The sequence below is a fragment of the Anolis sagrei genome, chromosome 1 (genome assembly GCF_037176765.1).
Source record: "Anolis sagrei isolate rAnoSag1 chromosome 1, rAnoSag1.mat, whole genome shotgun sequence".
NCBI classification, from domain to species: Eukaryota; Metazoa; Chordata; class Lepidosauria; order Squamata; family Dactyloidae; genus Anolis; species Anolis sagrei.
In genome coordinates, this window is record NC_090021.1 from 107028106 (window position 1) to 107044125 (window position 16020).

Sequence of the window (16020 nt, forward strand, 5' to 3'; positions counted from 1 at the left end):
TTCATAATAAGGGATTTTTTGAAATCGTCCTGTTCTTACCATAGAATTAAGTTGCTCAAAGCTGTTCTCTGTCCCTGTGTGAGGTTCATCCAAAGATAATTTTCTGGGCCAAACGTTATTTTATTTTTGGCTAGCTAGTTTAGGAAGTCTCCCTAGGTCCATTTGGAGAATCCTTAGCCAGTAATAAAAGACTTTTATCAGAACCAGGCACTGGACAGAATGGGCACCAAGTTCTGCTCTCACTGCTTTAGCCAGGGCATTTTTGTCTGTTTCATGTGATGCAGCAGCAAAAAAACAAAAAAACAAAGCAAAACAAAACAAACAAAAAACCAATGGGATTTTGGCCTGCATCAATAGGAGTATAGTGTCTAGATCCAGGGAAGTCATGCTACCCCTCTATTCTGCCTTGGTTAGACCACACCTGGAATACTCTGTCCAATTCTGGCCACCACAACTGAAGAGAGATTTTGATAAGCTGGAATGTGTCCAGAGGCGAGTGACTAAAACGATCAAGGGTCTGGAGAACAAGCCCTATGAGGAGCAGCTTAAAGAACTGGGCATGTTTAGCCTGAGGAGGGAGCAAGCTTGTTTTCTGCTGCCCTGGAGACTAGGACGCGGAACAATGGCTTCAAACTACAAGAAAGGAGATTCCATCTAAATTTCCTTTCTCACAGGAAGAACTTCCTGACTGTGAGAGCCATTCAGCAGTGGAACTCTCTGCCCCAGAGTGTGCTGGAGGCTCCTTCTTTGAAAGCTTTTAAACAAAGGCTGGATGGCCATCTGTTGGGGGTTTTTTATTTCTTTATTTACTTCATTTGTATACCGCTCTCTCTCAGCCCGTAGGCGACTCAGAACGGTTTACAGCCAAGTCAGTACACAAAGTGCACAACATTAGCATTTAAAACAGTAACCAAGGCAACTACATCGCTATAACAATACATCAATACATCAATATAACATCAATACATCCATATAAGTAATCCATCACGTCTCATCAGCAAAGACGTAATCCGATCTCCTTGTCCATTATTCCATGTCCCATGATCAATCAATTAATTAATTGCACTGCTTAATTAAATGCCTGTTCAAAGAGCCAGGTCTTCACTCTTCTCCTGAACGCTAGCAGGGAGGGGGCCGATCTAATGTCTGCAGGAAGGGCGTTTTGAATATAATTTTCCTGCTTCTTGGCAGGGGTTGGAATGGATGGCCCTTGAGGTCTCTTCCAACTCTATGATTCTTATTTATTTATTTATTTATTTTAAATTTTTAGTTATTTGAGATTTTACCAGATTTCAATCTCTTAAACATGGTGTGATCAGCTTATTTTTTTTAATTATTTTATTGCATTTATTCAATTTAACATAAACATTAAGTAAACATACCTTTATCACTAAATTATTCCTATACTCTATAACTACTACAAATTCTTAACTAACTATAAGTCAATTCAGACTTCTCTCAATTTACAAAACAAAATAATAATAATTAGAATCTGACCAATTCTTATAATCAAGTCACTCATTCGCTCTCCAAATACAATATGATAGTAACATATATGCAACATGCAAATTCTACCAACTCTATGATTCTAAGTATTTTCCTAAGGAAATAGCCCTGTGCCTGTTCCAGAAGGGGTTCTTTCATTTGACCCGCAGTTCTTCCCCAAAATATAATATAGGCATGAGCTTGGCCTTGTATACTTTTAGAATAAGGGATGTGCTGGTGGGGTGGTTGTAGTTACACAGTTTATAGAATACACTGGAATTAGCTGTAACTTTCTGATTGTTTCTACTGAGGTGGCTTGACCATGTCCCTGTATTTGAGAAAAGTACCCCTAGATATAAGTAGGAGTTAACTTGCTCATTTGGGACTCCTCCTCGGTACCAATTGTAATTTTTTGTGCCTTTTCCCAAATACCACCACCCTGGACTTCTCCTTGTTAATGACTATCGTGTTAAGTGAACAGGAAGTAACTAGATTCTGTAAGAGCCATCTCAGGCCCACCTGGGAGTGAGCGATCAAGCACCACGTCAAAGGCATAAAGAAGGGTGTTAAGAAATTTATTACCTACCTTAAGCATATGGGCCACTGGTGCAGGGAGGAAAAACTTGAAATTATGATAACACATAAACTTGAATCCTATTTTAGTTCTGTCAAAAGTTGGTTAATTAGATTTACTTATGTGTTGGTGTGTAATTCAACCATTGATTGACTCTGAATGGACCAGCTCTAGTTGGGGCTAACCAACAGGATGCCAGCCGTATTCTGAAAATAGGAGTGACTGAACTATGTTAGTCAGACCTTCCTAGCATTATTGGATTGAAGCTCCTATCAGCTACTACTATTGATTGTGCTGATGATGGCTGTAACCCAAGTTGCTCCATCCTAATTGAAATAAATATTAAGAAGTGACCAGTTGTTAATGACAAGCAAGTCATCAGGGCCTTCCTGGACTTAAATGTCTGTATGGTGAATTGCTTGTGTGAAGCTGTCACCCTAAGTACAAATCACTTTCTGGGTCTTTTAGACCTCAGTTTCTCAGCAATAACTCATTCTTTACATGCTAGCTGTTTATATAGGTATTAGTCCATCAAGATAACAGGTTTATTTGCATGTAAGTTCAGTCTGAAGCTGAGGAATCTGTTCTACTATTTCTTCTACGAAACCTAATTTATGTTCTTGTGTGTCCACAGCCATTCCTGGCATTGTTTCCCATGTTTGGTTCACATGACAAATCATTGTCTCCATTCAAATAGGGGCTTTCTGCACAGGCTTGCTAGTCATCCTGGTCATTCCTCCTGAATTCTGTAATTCAGAAGCCTAATTCAAGGTGATGGGCTTTAATCTTACAACCTTGCATAGCCTGGGAAATTAATACCTTCAAGACTGCTTCTTCCCAGTCTAGTCAACAGGCCTCCCTGTCAGTTATGGTTATGACAATCCCCATTCCAGGCTTCAGGGCAATTGCTCCATACACATGCAAGGAAAGAGGAAAACCAGTTCTTTTGTGGTTCCTCAGAAGGTGTGGGAGGCACATCAGTTCCACCAGCTTTTTACCTCACATTATTTTTTTCCCATTATTTTTTTCCTGAGTTTCCCTCTGTTTCTTCCCCTTGCAGCTGAGGAATATTTTTATTAGATTATGGGTTTTAAACAGTATTTTTAATGAATAATATTTCATTAAATCGAGGAAGCAAAAGTAGGCTTCTCAGAAGTGCATTTATTCCTATGACTAAAAACCTCATCTCCTCCTTGATTATGGTCAATTTCCCTCAACCCTTTCACTGTACATTATTGTTTCTAATATGGTAAATATTCTTGTACTTAATGCTTGTGTTTTATATTTGGTCTTATGAATGTTAAATGCTTTGTGTGTTGAGCCCCGCTTCTCCAAAGTGGCAGTAAATAAATTTTGCCTAGTTTTATGGTCCACTGCAGCTGCCTAGAAAAGCTTCAGTTTTTAGTCCATACAGTATGATCTATCCTGCTAGGAAAATAGTACAGATTTTCCCAATATGACACTCTCCAAATATTTTTGACTCCAGTGGGCTCTCCACATTCACTGAGGTTAGAGACACAAGGTCCCTGTGAATAAAGGTATAGACTTATGCCCACCGCATCACTACTGTGGCTATGCGTTATCATTACTAGGATATCATCTTGAGAAGGCTGTTTGATACTAATGTCTGCAGTCTGCTATGGATATCTTCAAGCATTGGTCAACTTTCACTGGAAGCTGACAGTAGAATTGCACTGGAGGACCTAGAAAATCCTAGAGAGCTGTTCCCTCTAAAAATCTCTAGGTCTTCTGGCATGACTGGGCATAGGACCTAGAGATTCCTAGAGAGATACCAGTTTTAATCAAATATGTGAATAACCAAATCCACAAAAATAAATAATGAAAATGTGGAGGGACAACTGTACATCACTTATCATGCAGCCAGCACGGGCAATGTAATCCACGTTATTGGAAAAATGCTAAATTAGGGAAAGATGCCATAGCACCTACTTTATTTAGCACAGTGGTTCCCAACCTGTGGTCCACGGACCACCAGTGGTCCATAAGAACTCGAATATGGTCTGTGGCCTCACTGTTACTATATCGTTGCAATGAGAGTGACTGGTCTTGCGAAACCCTCTTACAGTGCATAGGCTTATTAAATATAGTTTTCTGTGGGTGAGCAGATGGCAACTACCGGATGGCATATGTTCTGTATCAGAAATTAGAGCTGATGTGGTCTGAATCAGTACTCCAAATAACCAAACCAAATCTAAAGTTGACCAAAAAACTGTTTTGTAACCATTTTGGTACTAATGTTGGAGAGTGGTCCCTGGTCAAAGTGGTCCCTGGTCAAAAAAAGGTTGGGAACCACTGATCTAGCAGAAGCCCAGGCCTGGTGTGGAGTGGAATTATGAAAATGGGTGCAAGAAAGAAGACTTGAGAGGAGGAGAACTGGAAAAGAGACTGAACACTGTAATTACTCAGTCTCTTTTCTGCCACGAATATTGTAATTATTTCACAGCCTTGTGTGCTCCAACCAGCTGTAGACCTTACAAGCGTGCTTGAAGGCAATGGGCTCCAACTGCCTGGCTTCTCCACAGTTAGAGAAATCAAAGCTAATGGTGAGAAACACAATGCAAGCCATTGGCCTGAATTGGGTTGCTGCTGTTAATTATCTGTGAACATTTGCGGAACTTTTTCCAGTGCTGTTGACTGTTGCAATGACTTAGGTGAACGGAGCAAGAAGGGCACCAGGAGTGAACGGTGGACAACTTTCCTGACCTGTTAATGGTTGGCAGAGTATTTGATGACAGTTGCAAGAATCCGATGCACAGCAGTATCCTTTACAGCAGTTTAATCTTTGTCATCAAATCCTCCGGCAGCCGTGATTAATAGCAGCACTTGAGCCGGTTTCGAAAGTTGTATATTTGGCAGCTATGAACTTTGATCTATGGTTTCACTTTAAAGAATCATTACGACACAAACGTCTCCTGTGATCCTTCCATCTAATTAAACCACACACAAATACAACATGGAGAAATCTGATGCTATTGATATAAGCTCTGTGTTTATTACGATATTTTAGGCACTTTATTAAAGTGGACTATCATTCCAAGAGAGATAGGAGATAAGCTCCCTAAGAACAATAATATCAACCAGGAACATTAGGATGGAGAATTTCCCAAGGCCAGAGTTGGCGAGAAATTGACTTTGTTGATTTACACAGCACCCTAATTTCAGTTCAGGGCTCAGATGTTTTAACCCAAGCTAAAATTACATTAATCTGTTGAATCCAACCCAGTGCATACTTTGCCACCAACCATTCAGTTTTGTTTCCACAGCACAACAGCTGCCACACAGAGAGGATGTACGTTAACTGCCCATAGAAATGTACAACGTTGGCTAAGAACAGGAGCAGTTATATCAACATGAAGTATCGCTGCTCACACAAAGACTGCAGAGGTTCATAAAAATATGCAAATATGTATATTTCCAGGCTATATGTACAATTGACAATGCTGAATGACTGCAAATAACACACAATTGTTTCATGATCAGACTTTTGTCTCAGACTTATGACTACCATATATCTTATAACTGTGGTGGTGGGGACGACTTAGTTTTATTCTGGAGCCCCCAGTGGCGCAGTGGGTTAAACCCTTGTGCCAGAAGGACTGAAACCAACAGGTCGGAGGTTCAAATCCAGGGAGAGCGGGTTGAGCTCCCTCTGTCAGCTGTAGCTCCCCATACAGGGACATGAGAGAAGCCCCCCACAAGGATGGTAAAACATTTGGGCATTCCCTGGGCAACATCCTTGCAGACAGCCAATTCTCTCACACCAGAAGTGACTTGCGGTTTCTCAAGTCACTCTTGACATTAAAAAAAAAGTTTTATTCTGGTTCACCCTATACTGTATCACTACTAAGATATCTTCATAGAGAAGCCCATTAGATAACAGTATTTGCAGTCTGCTAGGGGTGTTTTTAACATTTCTCCCCAAATTTTGGGAGTTCTGGAAAAAGAAGATGAAATCCAACTGCAAATACAGTTAGTTCCCTGTATCCCCAAATTCTTTAACCATGTAGTTGACCATCCATGGCTTGAAAATATTTTTATTTTGACATTTTATATAAGGGGCATCATTTTATTGTGCCATTATATATAAGTTGAGGTGGTATTGGAACTAAACTCCAGCATATCAAGGATCCACTTCTTTTGGTGTGGCACTTTTCCAATGTGTGGGAATCCATACATGCAGTGGTACAGCAATACAGAAAAAGAATTGTCACACATCTACCATTGCATCAAGATGTGTATGTCACTAACAAAGTGCCAGCCATAGCCTAATATCTAAAGGCCACAGGTCACTGTTTCCATTTCTTGAGTCTCTGAAAGAGCACTTTCATACTGCAGGTTGAGTATATCTTATCCAAAATGCTTGGGACCAGAAGTGTCCTGCACTTTTGGGTTTTTATTATTTTGGAATACTTACATTTGCAAAAATGTACATAATGGAGATGGGACTCAAATCCAAATATGAGATTAAATGGAGATCAGACTCAAATCCAAACATGAGATTAAATGAGGCACCCCCCATCATTTTTCTTCAGTGCCCAGATGTCTAGCATTGCAGAGTGTACAATGCTAACTCACACCTAGAACTCTTATATTTGCTGCATTTGCATTCCTTTAGTAATGTTGCTGTCTTTCTTTAGATCAGTGGTTCTGAACCAGTGGTCTACAAGAATGAAAATATGGTCCATGGCCTCACCATTACTGGACCATTGCCTTGAAACCATGCGGCAACAAGAGCAACTGGTCTTGCAAAACCCTCTTATAGTGCCGAGGCAATGGGGATGTCAGGAGGGGTGAGGCTGACTACCCACAAAAGATTATTACTACCACATCAGCTCTAGATTATTAAATATGGTTTTCTACGGGTAAGCAGATGGTGACTGCTGGATGGTATATGTTCTGTGTGAGAAACTAGAGCTGATGTGGTCTATCCAATGCAATTTTCTGAATCAGCACCCAAAATAACCAAACCAAATCTAAATTTGACCAAAACTAATTCGTAACCCCTTTTGCACTAATGTTAGAGAGTGATCCTGAGATTTGAACTACAACCTTCACCATCTTCACATAGTCTGGAGAAGGTTGCTCTGTATGTTTGGAACAGAACCAATCAAATCAATGGGTTTTATCTTCTGACGTCATTAACCACAGTCTTCTCTCCATGGATTTGTGAGGAGGTTCAGCCATGTTTCTAGCTTTGATTTGTGCAGGTGAGGCCCCTCCAATCACCAAAATGGCAACAGATGCTGACTCTGAATGCAGTGCTACTCTCGCTTCCTGCACCTTCTGTGCAAATCAAAGTTGGAAACGCGGCTGGAGCTCTTTTCAACTATCCTGGTTCCTATGCTGTGAGCCATATGTTGCCATATCACTGGAACACCAAACTCCTATAATTGGAGGAGTACGCACACTGTTCGCCGTGTAGTCTGTTCTCTCTTTGGCTTTGATTGACACTCTTTGGTAATTGTTACAGATGCCAGAATTCATTTCTTTGAAGTTGTGCGCATTAGTATGGGTGATATGGGGCATGGGGGGAGAGCACTTTCAAAGATGTAGCCCAACTTTCTGTTTTGAATAAGGGGAATGTTGCGTAACATCTGTCACATCCACCTCTGGTGCTGCTGCTATTGCTATGGCTTCCATTTTAGATTGAAGTCTATCTGGTTACATTGAAACCAATAACAATGATGGATACTGTGAATAGATATCCAGCCCTTATGTCTACACAAAGCTTATAAAATACAATAGATTCATCTGGGAGAAAAAAATACACAGAGATTGCATCTACATGGGCAAAAGCCCATGTGTTCTTCTTTATTAATAACTTTTGCCATCTTGAGCACACTCTGATGTTGCTTGGCCACATCTGTCCAAGTTTTCATATGTGAAATGTTGGTGTTACAGTCTCAGGGCCCTATCACATCATACTATAATTGCATTGTTATTCCACTAACTGCAATGACATAATCCAGTGGAATTCTGGGTTTTGCAGTTGAATGAGGCTCAAGAACCCTCCAGATGAGATTTCTAAAACTCACCTCCACAAGCTATAAAAACCCAGGTAAGTGAAATTATAACGCAATAACAGAACAATGTGATAGGATCTTCAGGCTAGAGCTTGGAAAATTCCTTTTTGAATAGTAGCTTCCAAACACCACCTATAGCAATGGTCAGTATGGAATTCTGTTTTCCAAAAAGATAACTTTTCCAAACTCTGGCTAGGGATAAATTTGATTCAACATTGGAGAAACACTAGCATCTTGCATTAACATGGAAAACTTACTGTCCAATAGTATGAATGACTATTCTAGTCTAGTGATTGACTGGCTTGGATTTGTAGAAAATGAAACTCAGTCAAGTATCACCTGGCAGTGATCCAAAGTTCACAACAAAAGGGAATGACAACACACCATTCCATCTGACAGGAGTAAGAAAGCAGAGCTGTTGAAATGACAGACATGACTGCTGGAGTCTGCTAAAGAGATAACAACATTTCCATATGAGAAGAAGGGTGGGGATGGAATAAGTGAAACAGAAGGGAACAATGCAGCAGTTTGTCTCAAAGAGATCTTTGGTAGCAAATGCGATAAAGGAGTTCTGAGCAGACAAATACGGGAATTAGATAGTATGCCAGCGCCTCTAGATGTACAACACAACATCGTACATCTTGAAAATAAAGAGAGCCTAGGTAAAACCTCTTCATAGTTAGACAGGTTTGTTATCTTCCAATTTGTTTTAGCTATTTGGCACAAAGCAGGCTTGCTATGGTTGCATATGCACACATGTTAGTCACACAATTGCATGTGTTACTCATAGCCATGTACACCATTCCATCTGCATTGTAGAATGAATTCCGTTTGATCCCACTTTAACTGCAATGGCTCAATGCTATGGATTCCTGGGATTTGTAGTTTCATGACAAACCAGCACTACTTAGCCAAGAAGACCAACAACCTTGTAAAACTACAACTCCCATCATTTCATAGCACTGAGCCATGGCATTTGAAGTGGTGTGTACAATTTAGATGCATCTTTAAATACCTGCAACCAAAGCATATTTGCACACATATATTTGAAGTATGCAAGTCTCGCCTGAACATATTAGCATTTACTTATACTCTGGGGTTTTTTTTCTGCCAAAGGAGGCTCAAAGCAGCTAACATTAAAAACCATAACAATATGTGAATTGAAACATAACACATATAAACATTAAAATAGAATTAAATATAGAAATATTAAAAATACATAGTAAAAACCAATAAAACCACTAAACAAACCTATTAAACTGCGTAAAACGCAGCACCCCCTGGCTCGGTCTTTAGAACTTTCATCTTTAAAATCCTGCCTGAAAAGAAAGATTTTAAACTTCTGCTTTGATCTTTTTTTTTAAGGACTTGGGATTTTGCTGTTACCATAACATATAATTATACTATTGATATTTATATTTTAAAATGTGCAAACTTTAGAACTTTTCTCAATAAAGGAGCCCTCTGCTTTCTGTGTGCCTTTCGAGCTGGTCGCTCTCTTTCTTGTGTGAAACATGGCTGCTAACATATGCCTTTGCTAACATCTCGTGAACATTGTGGGGGTGGTAAAGGGGGGGGGGGGAGATCATGTTCATACTGAGATTAGGATTAGGTGCCTGCCTGGAATGTCATTTGATCGGTCCTGGCAAGGTTGTTCCCTGCCACCCTTCGAGCACTCTTTGACATTTGCTGATGACTCAGTGGATAACTGGCCTAATTTGTGATGGGCTTTTTCGCAAGCCGAGCAGCCGAGCTCCCAAGCTTGGAGGGACTTGTTACCAGAATTAGAAACTTCTGCAAGGTTTCCCCCTCCTGCTTGATCCTCTTGTCTTTATATTTGATCTGATTGAACAGGCGTTTGGTAAATGGGCAGAGAGAGTGAATATGAAAATTTTCAATGCAGTTTTTGCCAGTGCTGTGCAAAAGGATTATAGCATATCCTCCAAATTTCATACATGAAAACAGATAGGTAAGAATATCTATCCAGCCAGTTATGTACTAGCACCACTGGCTGTTAATCAATGATTTAGCAAATCTAAGTTAAGTTATACCGATTCTCCACCATTTCACTGATGATAACCAGGACACACAAACCCACACAATCAAGAGCCACACGGTCAAGAGGGCAAAAATTATTCATGGGAAAAATCATATAAATTAGCCACAGTTTGCTTGGCCTAAGCCTACCAGAAAGAGAAAGATTTATCTTCTTCCCAATGGGTGCAAACTATTTTTAGACTTTGAACTCAGCTTGCAGCAGTGTTATGACAAAGAGAAAACGTGGGGGTGGGGGCATTTTAAGAACATTTGAAAAAGTGGGATGACATTAGTTGAGGCTGTCCTTGCCAAATCGAGGCAGTCAAAGGGCACATGTTGGATGTTTTTTTCCTGGATCCAATAACTTTTTCACATTTTTGTTTTCAGGGCATTTAGACCATCCAGACCATCCATAATGTAACTTGTTATAAATTGTCATGGGCCGTGGGAGAAAGGCAGGACATAAATAAAATAAAATCTGGTTTTGAATGTGTTGTCAGAGCCAGCTAACACCTCCCAATAAATGATCTCGACAGGCAGCAACCAGCCAGGCTTTGAAGATACAAGGCCATTCAGTGCTAATCACGGTGGCCAATTGCAACATTTACACCTGCCTCAAACAGACAAGAACAGATCCTAGGTACACTTTCTGCCATCTCCAAGTAAAGATGGAAATGATTCTTATCTAAAAATCCTAGAGAGCAGCTGGTCATCAGTACAGACAATACTGACCTTGGAGGTACCACCAGTCAGCCTTGTTTTACCAAAGCTTCTTGAGATATATGGTGAAATGCACATTCTCCAATACAAGAACAGGATGCAATGCTTCAGTTTGATGCATAGCTCTCTCCATTGCACTTTTTGGGAAAACTGGAGGCAGCCCCTAGTCACTCACAATGTCCTCACCACTGGTTTGGTAGAGTGTCCCAAATTACACTAGGTGAAAATTTCTAGAGAAAGACAGTGATGGTGATGGTAGTGGTGAAGGTGACTAAAATCATCTATTTTATTTTAGGAAGAAAAATATCAGATGAACCAAGTAGTCCCATAATATGTCTACATATATATTCTGTATGTTATTTGGTTTATCAAATGTCAAGATTTTTGTTAATTTAGCAACATTCAAATTGCAGGAAAAGAGATTTCACCTGAACATTAAGAAAAACTTTTTGACAGTAAGAATTGTTTAATAGTGGGATATTGTTGTAGCTCAGCAGTTTCAGCAGGGACAAAAGCTAGGGGCTGATGAGTTCACTGATGAATTAGACTCGGAAGGGATTATGGGCTTTCCCGGGATTCAAAGTGATACAGGCCAAGAGAATGCAATTGCCTCTGAGCTCCCAGGTCCGTCACAGGAGGCAGAAACAACATCCCTAGATAAGGGCTCGAGTGAAGACAAATTGGCAGAAAGCTCTCATGGGACAACACCTGGCAATACACAATTTAGTAAGGAATTATGTTTGCAGATTAGGGCAGATAGTCAGATCTATACATCAACAAGGTTCCATGGGAAACAGATAGAGAAAGTCTATGGAAAAAAACCCATGACTTCATATCTTTAAAAAAAATAATTTATTGTGATTTTCATATGTTTAAATTTACATAAAAGTGTGTGTGTGTGTGTGTGTGGGGGTAACATTTAAGGTAAGTTATGGGAGAAAAGGGGAAGGATAGATTAGAGAGTAGGGGGGACCTGAAGGATTTAAGTATGGGGAAGAAGGAGAAAGGAAAAGTAGGGTGGCAATGGGGTTGAGTGGGATTTGTACTTCCATGCTTCTCTATTATGGTATTGTCCCTTATTCTTTTTCTGCTTTCTACTTTCACTGCGATGATATCTTCAGTATTCTATTTTCTTCTTTTTAGATTAATACTTTTATTTTATTTTCTTTCAGCCATTCTATGAAATGAAAAAAAAACCTTCATGTCTTTTTTAAAATAACCAATGTGCACTCTAAATTCGGTTCAGGCAATGTGGCATTCAAGTGAGAAGCTAGGCCTGAGTTCTCTGGTTGTTATTTCAAGTCAAGCCTTGGATTTGGATTTTAGTATCCTGGAAGTTTTCCATGTTTTGTTTATGTATTCCTGTTCCAATTTTACTCAGTACATCTTTTGCTTGTGGACTTAAGCTGTATTTGGGATTTTTGGCTAATTTTGGACTATATTACCTTTGGATTTATAAGAGACATTTCGATTCCTGTTTCATTATCACCTATTACAAGACTTTATTAGATTATACATCTTCTTTCTTTATTCCTGATTTCTTCATATATTTTTATGTTGTTTTTTTTTTACAATAAACTGTTTCTTTATATTCTGGACTGTTGTGTGGTGCAATGGTCATAGGTGGCTCCAGGCCTGGGGTGAAACAAATATGCTGCCTCTGAGTGGAGTGGAATCTCCTTCTCTGGAGGGTTTTAAGCAGAGGTGGGATGACCATATGTTGGGGGAATTCTGAGTGCATATTCTTGCATAGCAGAATGAGATTGGACTGGATGACCTTTCTGGTCTCTTCCAGATCTAGGATTCTATGAAATGTTTCATGAATTATCATGTTAATCATGCAGTTGTCCCATTTCCCTCTGACTTCACTGTCTACAGTTTCCATATGCCCCTTCCATACAGATTTGGTAACCTAGTTTATAGAAACTTATGCACATATACATTATATGGTATATATGGTGTGTGTGCGTGTTTGTATCCAATTGAATTTTTAGAATCTTAAAAGCATTTAAGACATACATTTTTTTTTTTGCTTAAAACCATATTCCGGATGGTGAGCTGTGAGGCATTTCTTTTAAGAAAATTGTTTTGCAAGCACATTGCATTTGGGTGTTATAAACTCAGGTGAGTTTTGCGGTTGGAATCAACACATTCTATTCTTGTGGAACCCTGTGATTAAAATATGAATGCAATATTTTCTGAATGAGTAGTTCATATACGCTTTTAAAGAAGAAGAAATGAGAGCTCCAGCAGATTTTACTGGCCTTGAACCCTTACCAGCTATGTGCTAATAGATATTGCAAGAACTTTGATTGTGGAGTAGGTTTTTTTCTCTCTCCCCCTCCCGTCCCATCCCTGAGTGTCAGAAGCACTATCATGTCTTGCTTACAGAAAAGTGCTGCAGAGTCCCAGTCCCAAATCCCCCTTTCCCCAGTATCCAAAGGTACAGGAATTCCTTGCCACCCACATAGACAGCTGCTGTGCTTGCCTGCCAATCAGAGACATAAAATCTGAACCCAAAAGGGGCAGAAATCCTTCACAGTTTGGACACTTGTATGCAGACAACTAATTTTAGCCTCAGGATGATGTGAAGAATGATTGAGACAGGCACTTGTCCAAAGCACAGCGAGGGTTATGGCAGTCTTATGGCCAGCAACTGCACAAATACGAGGCAGGCCAAGGTTGTGAGAAGAGTTGCCACCGCTTATTTGAAGTGAGAGGCTACCTCCACTCTCTATTTATTATTTCAGCTCTTGGGGCTAACCGTTCAGAAAAGCAGAATTTGCCTTCCTTTGTTTTTACTCCAGGAGTTGGTTTACAAGAATCTCTGCTTTTTTCCCGTTGTTTTTTTAAAGCACCAAAACAAAGATGACAAGGTCCCAACATTTCACAAGGTTATTCTTTTTAGCAAAATATGCACAAGGCACCTGTTTGTCTTTGAACCTGCTTAAACCAAACCCCAATGCCAGAGTGTCATAATGGCAATGTTAAGATATTTTATGTATTTAGTTTACTTCCTTTTTATCCCACCTTTTCCCTGAAATAGGATCTCAACATAGCTAACAATAAATATAAAACAAGGCTAATTAAAACAATGTGAATAATATACATAAGTATGAAAATAACAAAAACAACTATGTGTGTTATTAAAACTATTAAAGAACTAGGGAACCCATGTTCTTTAACTCCTGTTTCTCTCAGCCCTTGTCAGTTGGTTCAATGATAAAGGATGATGAGAAGCATCTGGAAGGCCATAAGTTTCCCCATACTGCACATGCATGCACACATACCTCCGGCAATACTCCCATGTTCAGCTAAGCTGCTGTTCATAAGTTTCCGCACTTTATTCCCGCAGATGAAGTGTTCACATGTTCCCACCAACAAATGAAAATCAGCTCTTTCATGGGTTGGAATATACCTTTCTTATCTCCATATGTCTACAGCTAAGGTGTTTTTCTTTAAGTCCTTGGTTGATCAGAGGGTGAGACTATGACCACTGACCTTAGGCAACCACACATGCCCATTCAGTCAAGAAAAAAACCCCACAAAGGCTTCCTTCAGCATACAGCATGCAGCTACTGTCTGTCTATCTATCACATCAATTATATCTATCTATCTGCCTGGTTTGTCTTAGATTTTTGTCGCTGAACTGATATGCCATAATGATGGACATTTACTAGAAAAACAATGTGACCACATAAGCTGATTTGCTTCTCACTCATCACTTCCTTCCCTCTGACAGGTGCAAGGACATTTCTGCTAGCAACAGCGCAACAGGACCTAGAGAACATGCTTAGGCTACTGGAAGGAGGCAGCAGGGTGAAGAGGTTCCTCATTAAGGTTTGGCAGCAAGACTCCCAGAGGTCAGTGCTTTTGTAACTATCCGGAAAGGGACAGGTTAAGTAGAATGAATGATTTTGCAACACATGTAGTTAGAGTGGGCCAAAAGTCATGAAGACGTTTCAATATTTAATAACTCCTTTATTTTGTGTTTTTAATTTACAATATTATAGGGTGATCGAAGGAAGATAGACACTTTTGAACTGTGGTGTTGAAGAAAAATTCTGAGGGTGTCTTGGAACCGTAAGAAGATCCAACCAGTCCATACTCCAGGAAACAAAGCCCGACTGCTCACTGGAGGGAAGGATATTAGAGGCAAAGATGAAGTACTTTGGTCACATAATGAAAAGACAGGAAAGCTTGGAGAAGACAATGATGTTGGGAAAAATGGAAGGAAAATGGAAGGGGGGCAGACCAAGGGCAAGATGGATAGATAGTACCTTGAAGTTACTGGCTTGACCTTGAAGGAGCTGGGGGTGGCAACGGTGGGCTGGTCTACGAGGTCACAAAGAGTTGGAAGCAACTGAACGAATAAACAACAACAACAACAACAACTCAAATATTCTTAGATCTCATACACTTCTAAAGATTAATCCAAACTCCAGGGTGCATTTAGTGCTAATCAACTAAGATTATGCAATATGTTTTCATGGGATATTTAAAGTACCCAAATATAGGGCAATATTTCTGCCACTGACATGGGTGGTGAAAGGAATGCTATCATTCTTCACAGCTGTCATCAAAATAGAACAACCTGTCCCCAGAAAGCTGGGTGTCCACATACCCCCTGATGCGACCCATTAAGCCTGTTTTTCTTAGCCCCATGGCTGGAGGCTGACTGATTAAAAAATGCAGATAACATCACAGCTGACTCATACTTGATATTCTTTTGTGTGAGATCAGAACCAGATATTCTTTCTCTTCCCTTGCTTACATAGCTGAACAGAGAACTGAAAATGTATGAAATCAAAAAAAAAAATTTTTTTAGAGCTCTCAATGGGCATTTCCCCTCCTGCCATCATATTTGGCATGCATGAAATTTGGGAAGTGGGCCTAAAAGCAGCACAATGGACGTTTTTGTCTGACAATCCCTTTGTGAAAGATTACAGGTTTAAGTGCTTACTTTCATTTCATGCAATACTAGCAACAGATGGAAACATACAAAGGAACCAATTTAGGCTCACTTGCTCCAGTTATTTGGATACATTCCCAGCTCACAGCTATGGACCGGAAGCCTATGTAAAGTAGGCCCAAAGGTATTACTGGCTTACTCTCCCTATGTGCTGCCTTAGTTCTTGGTAACCAGCATTCTGCTTGTTA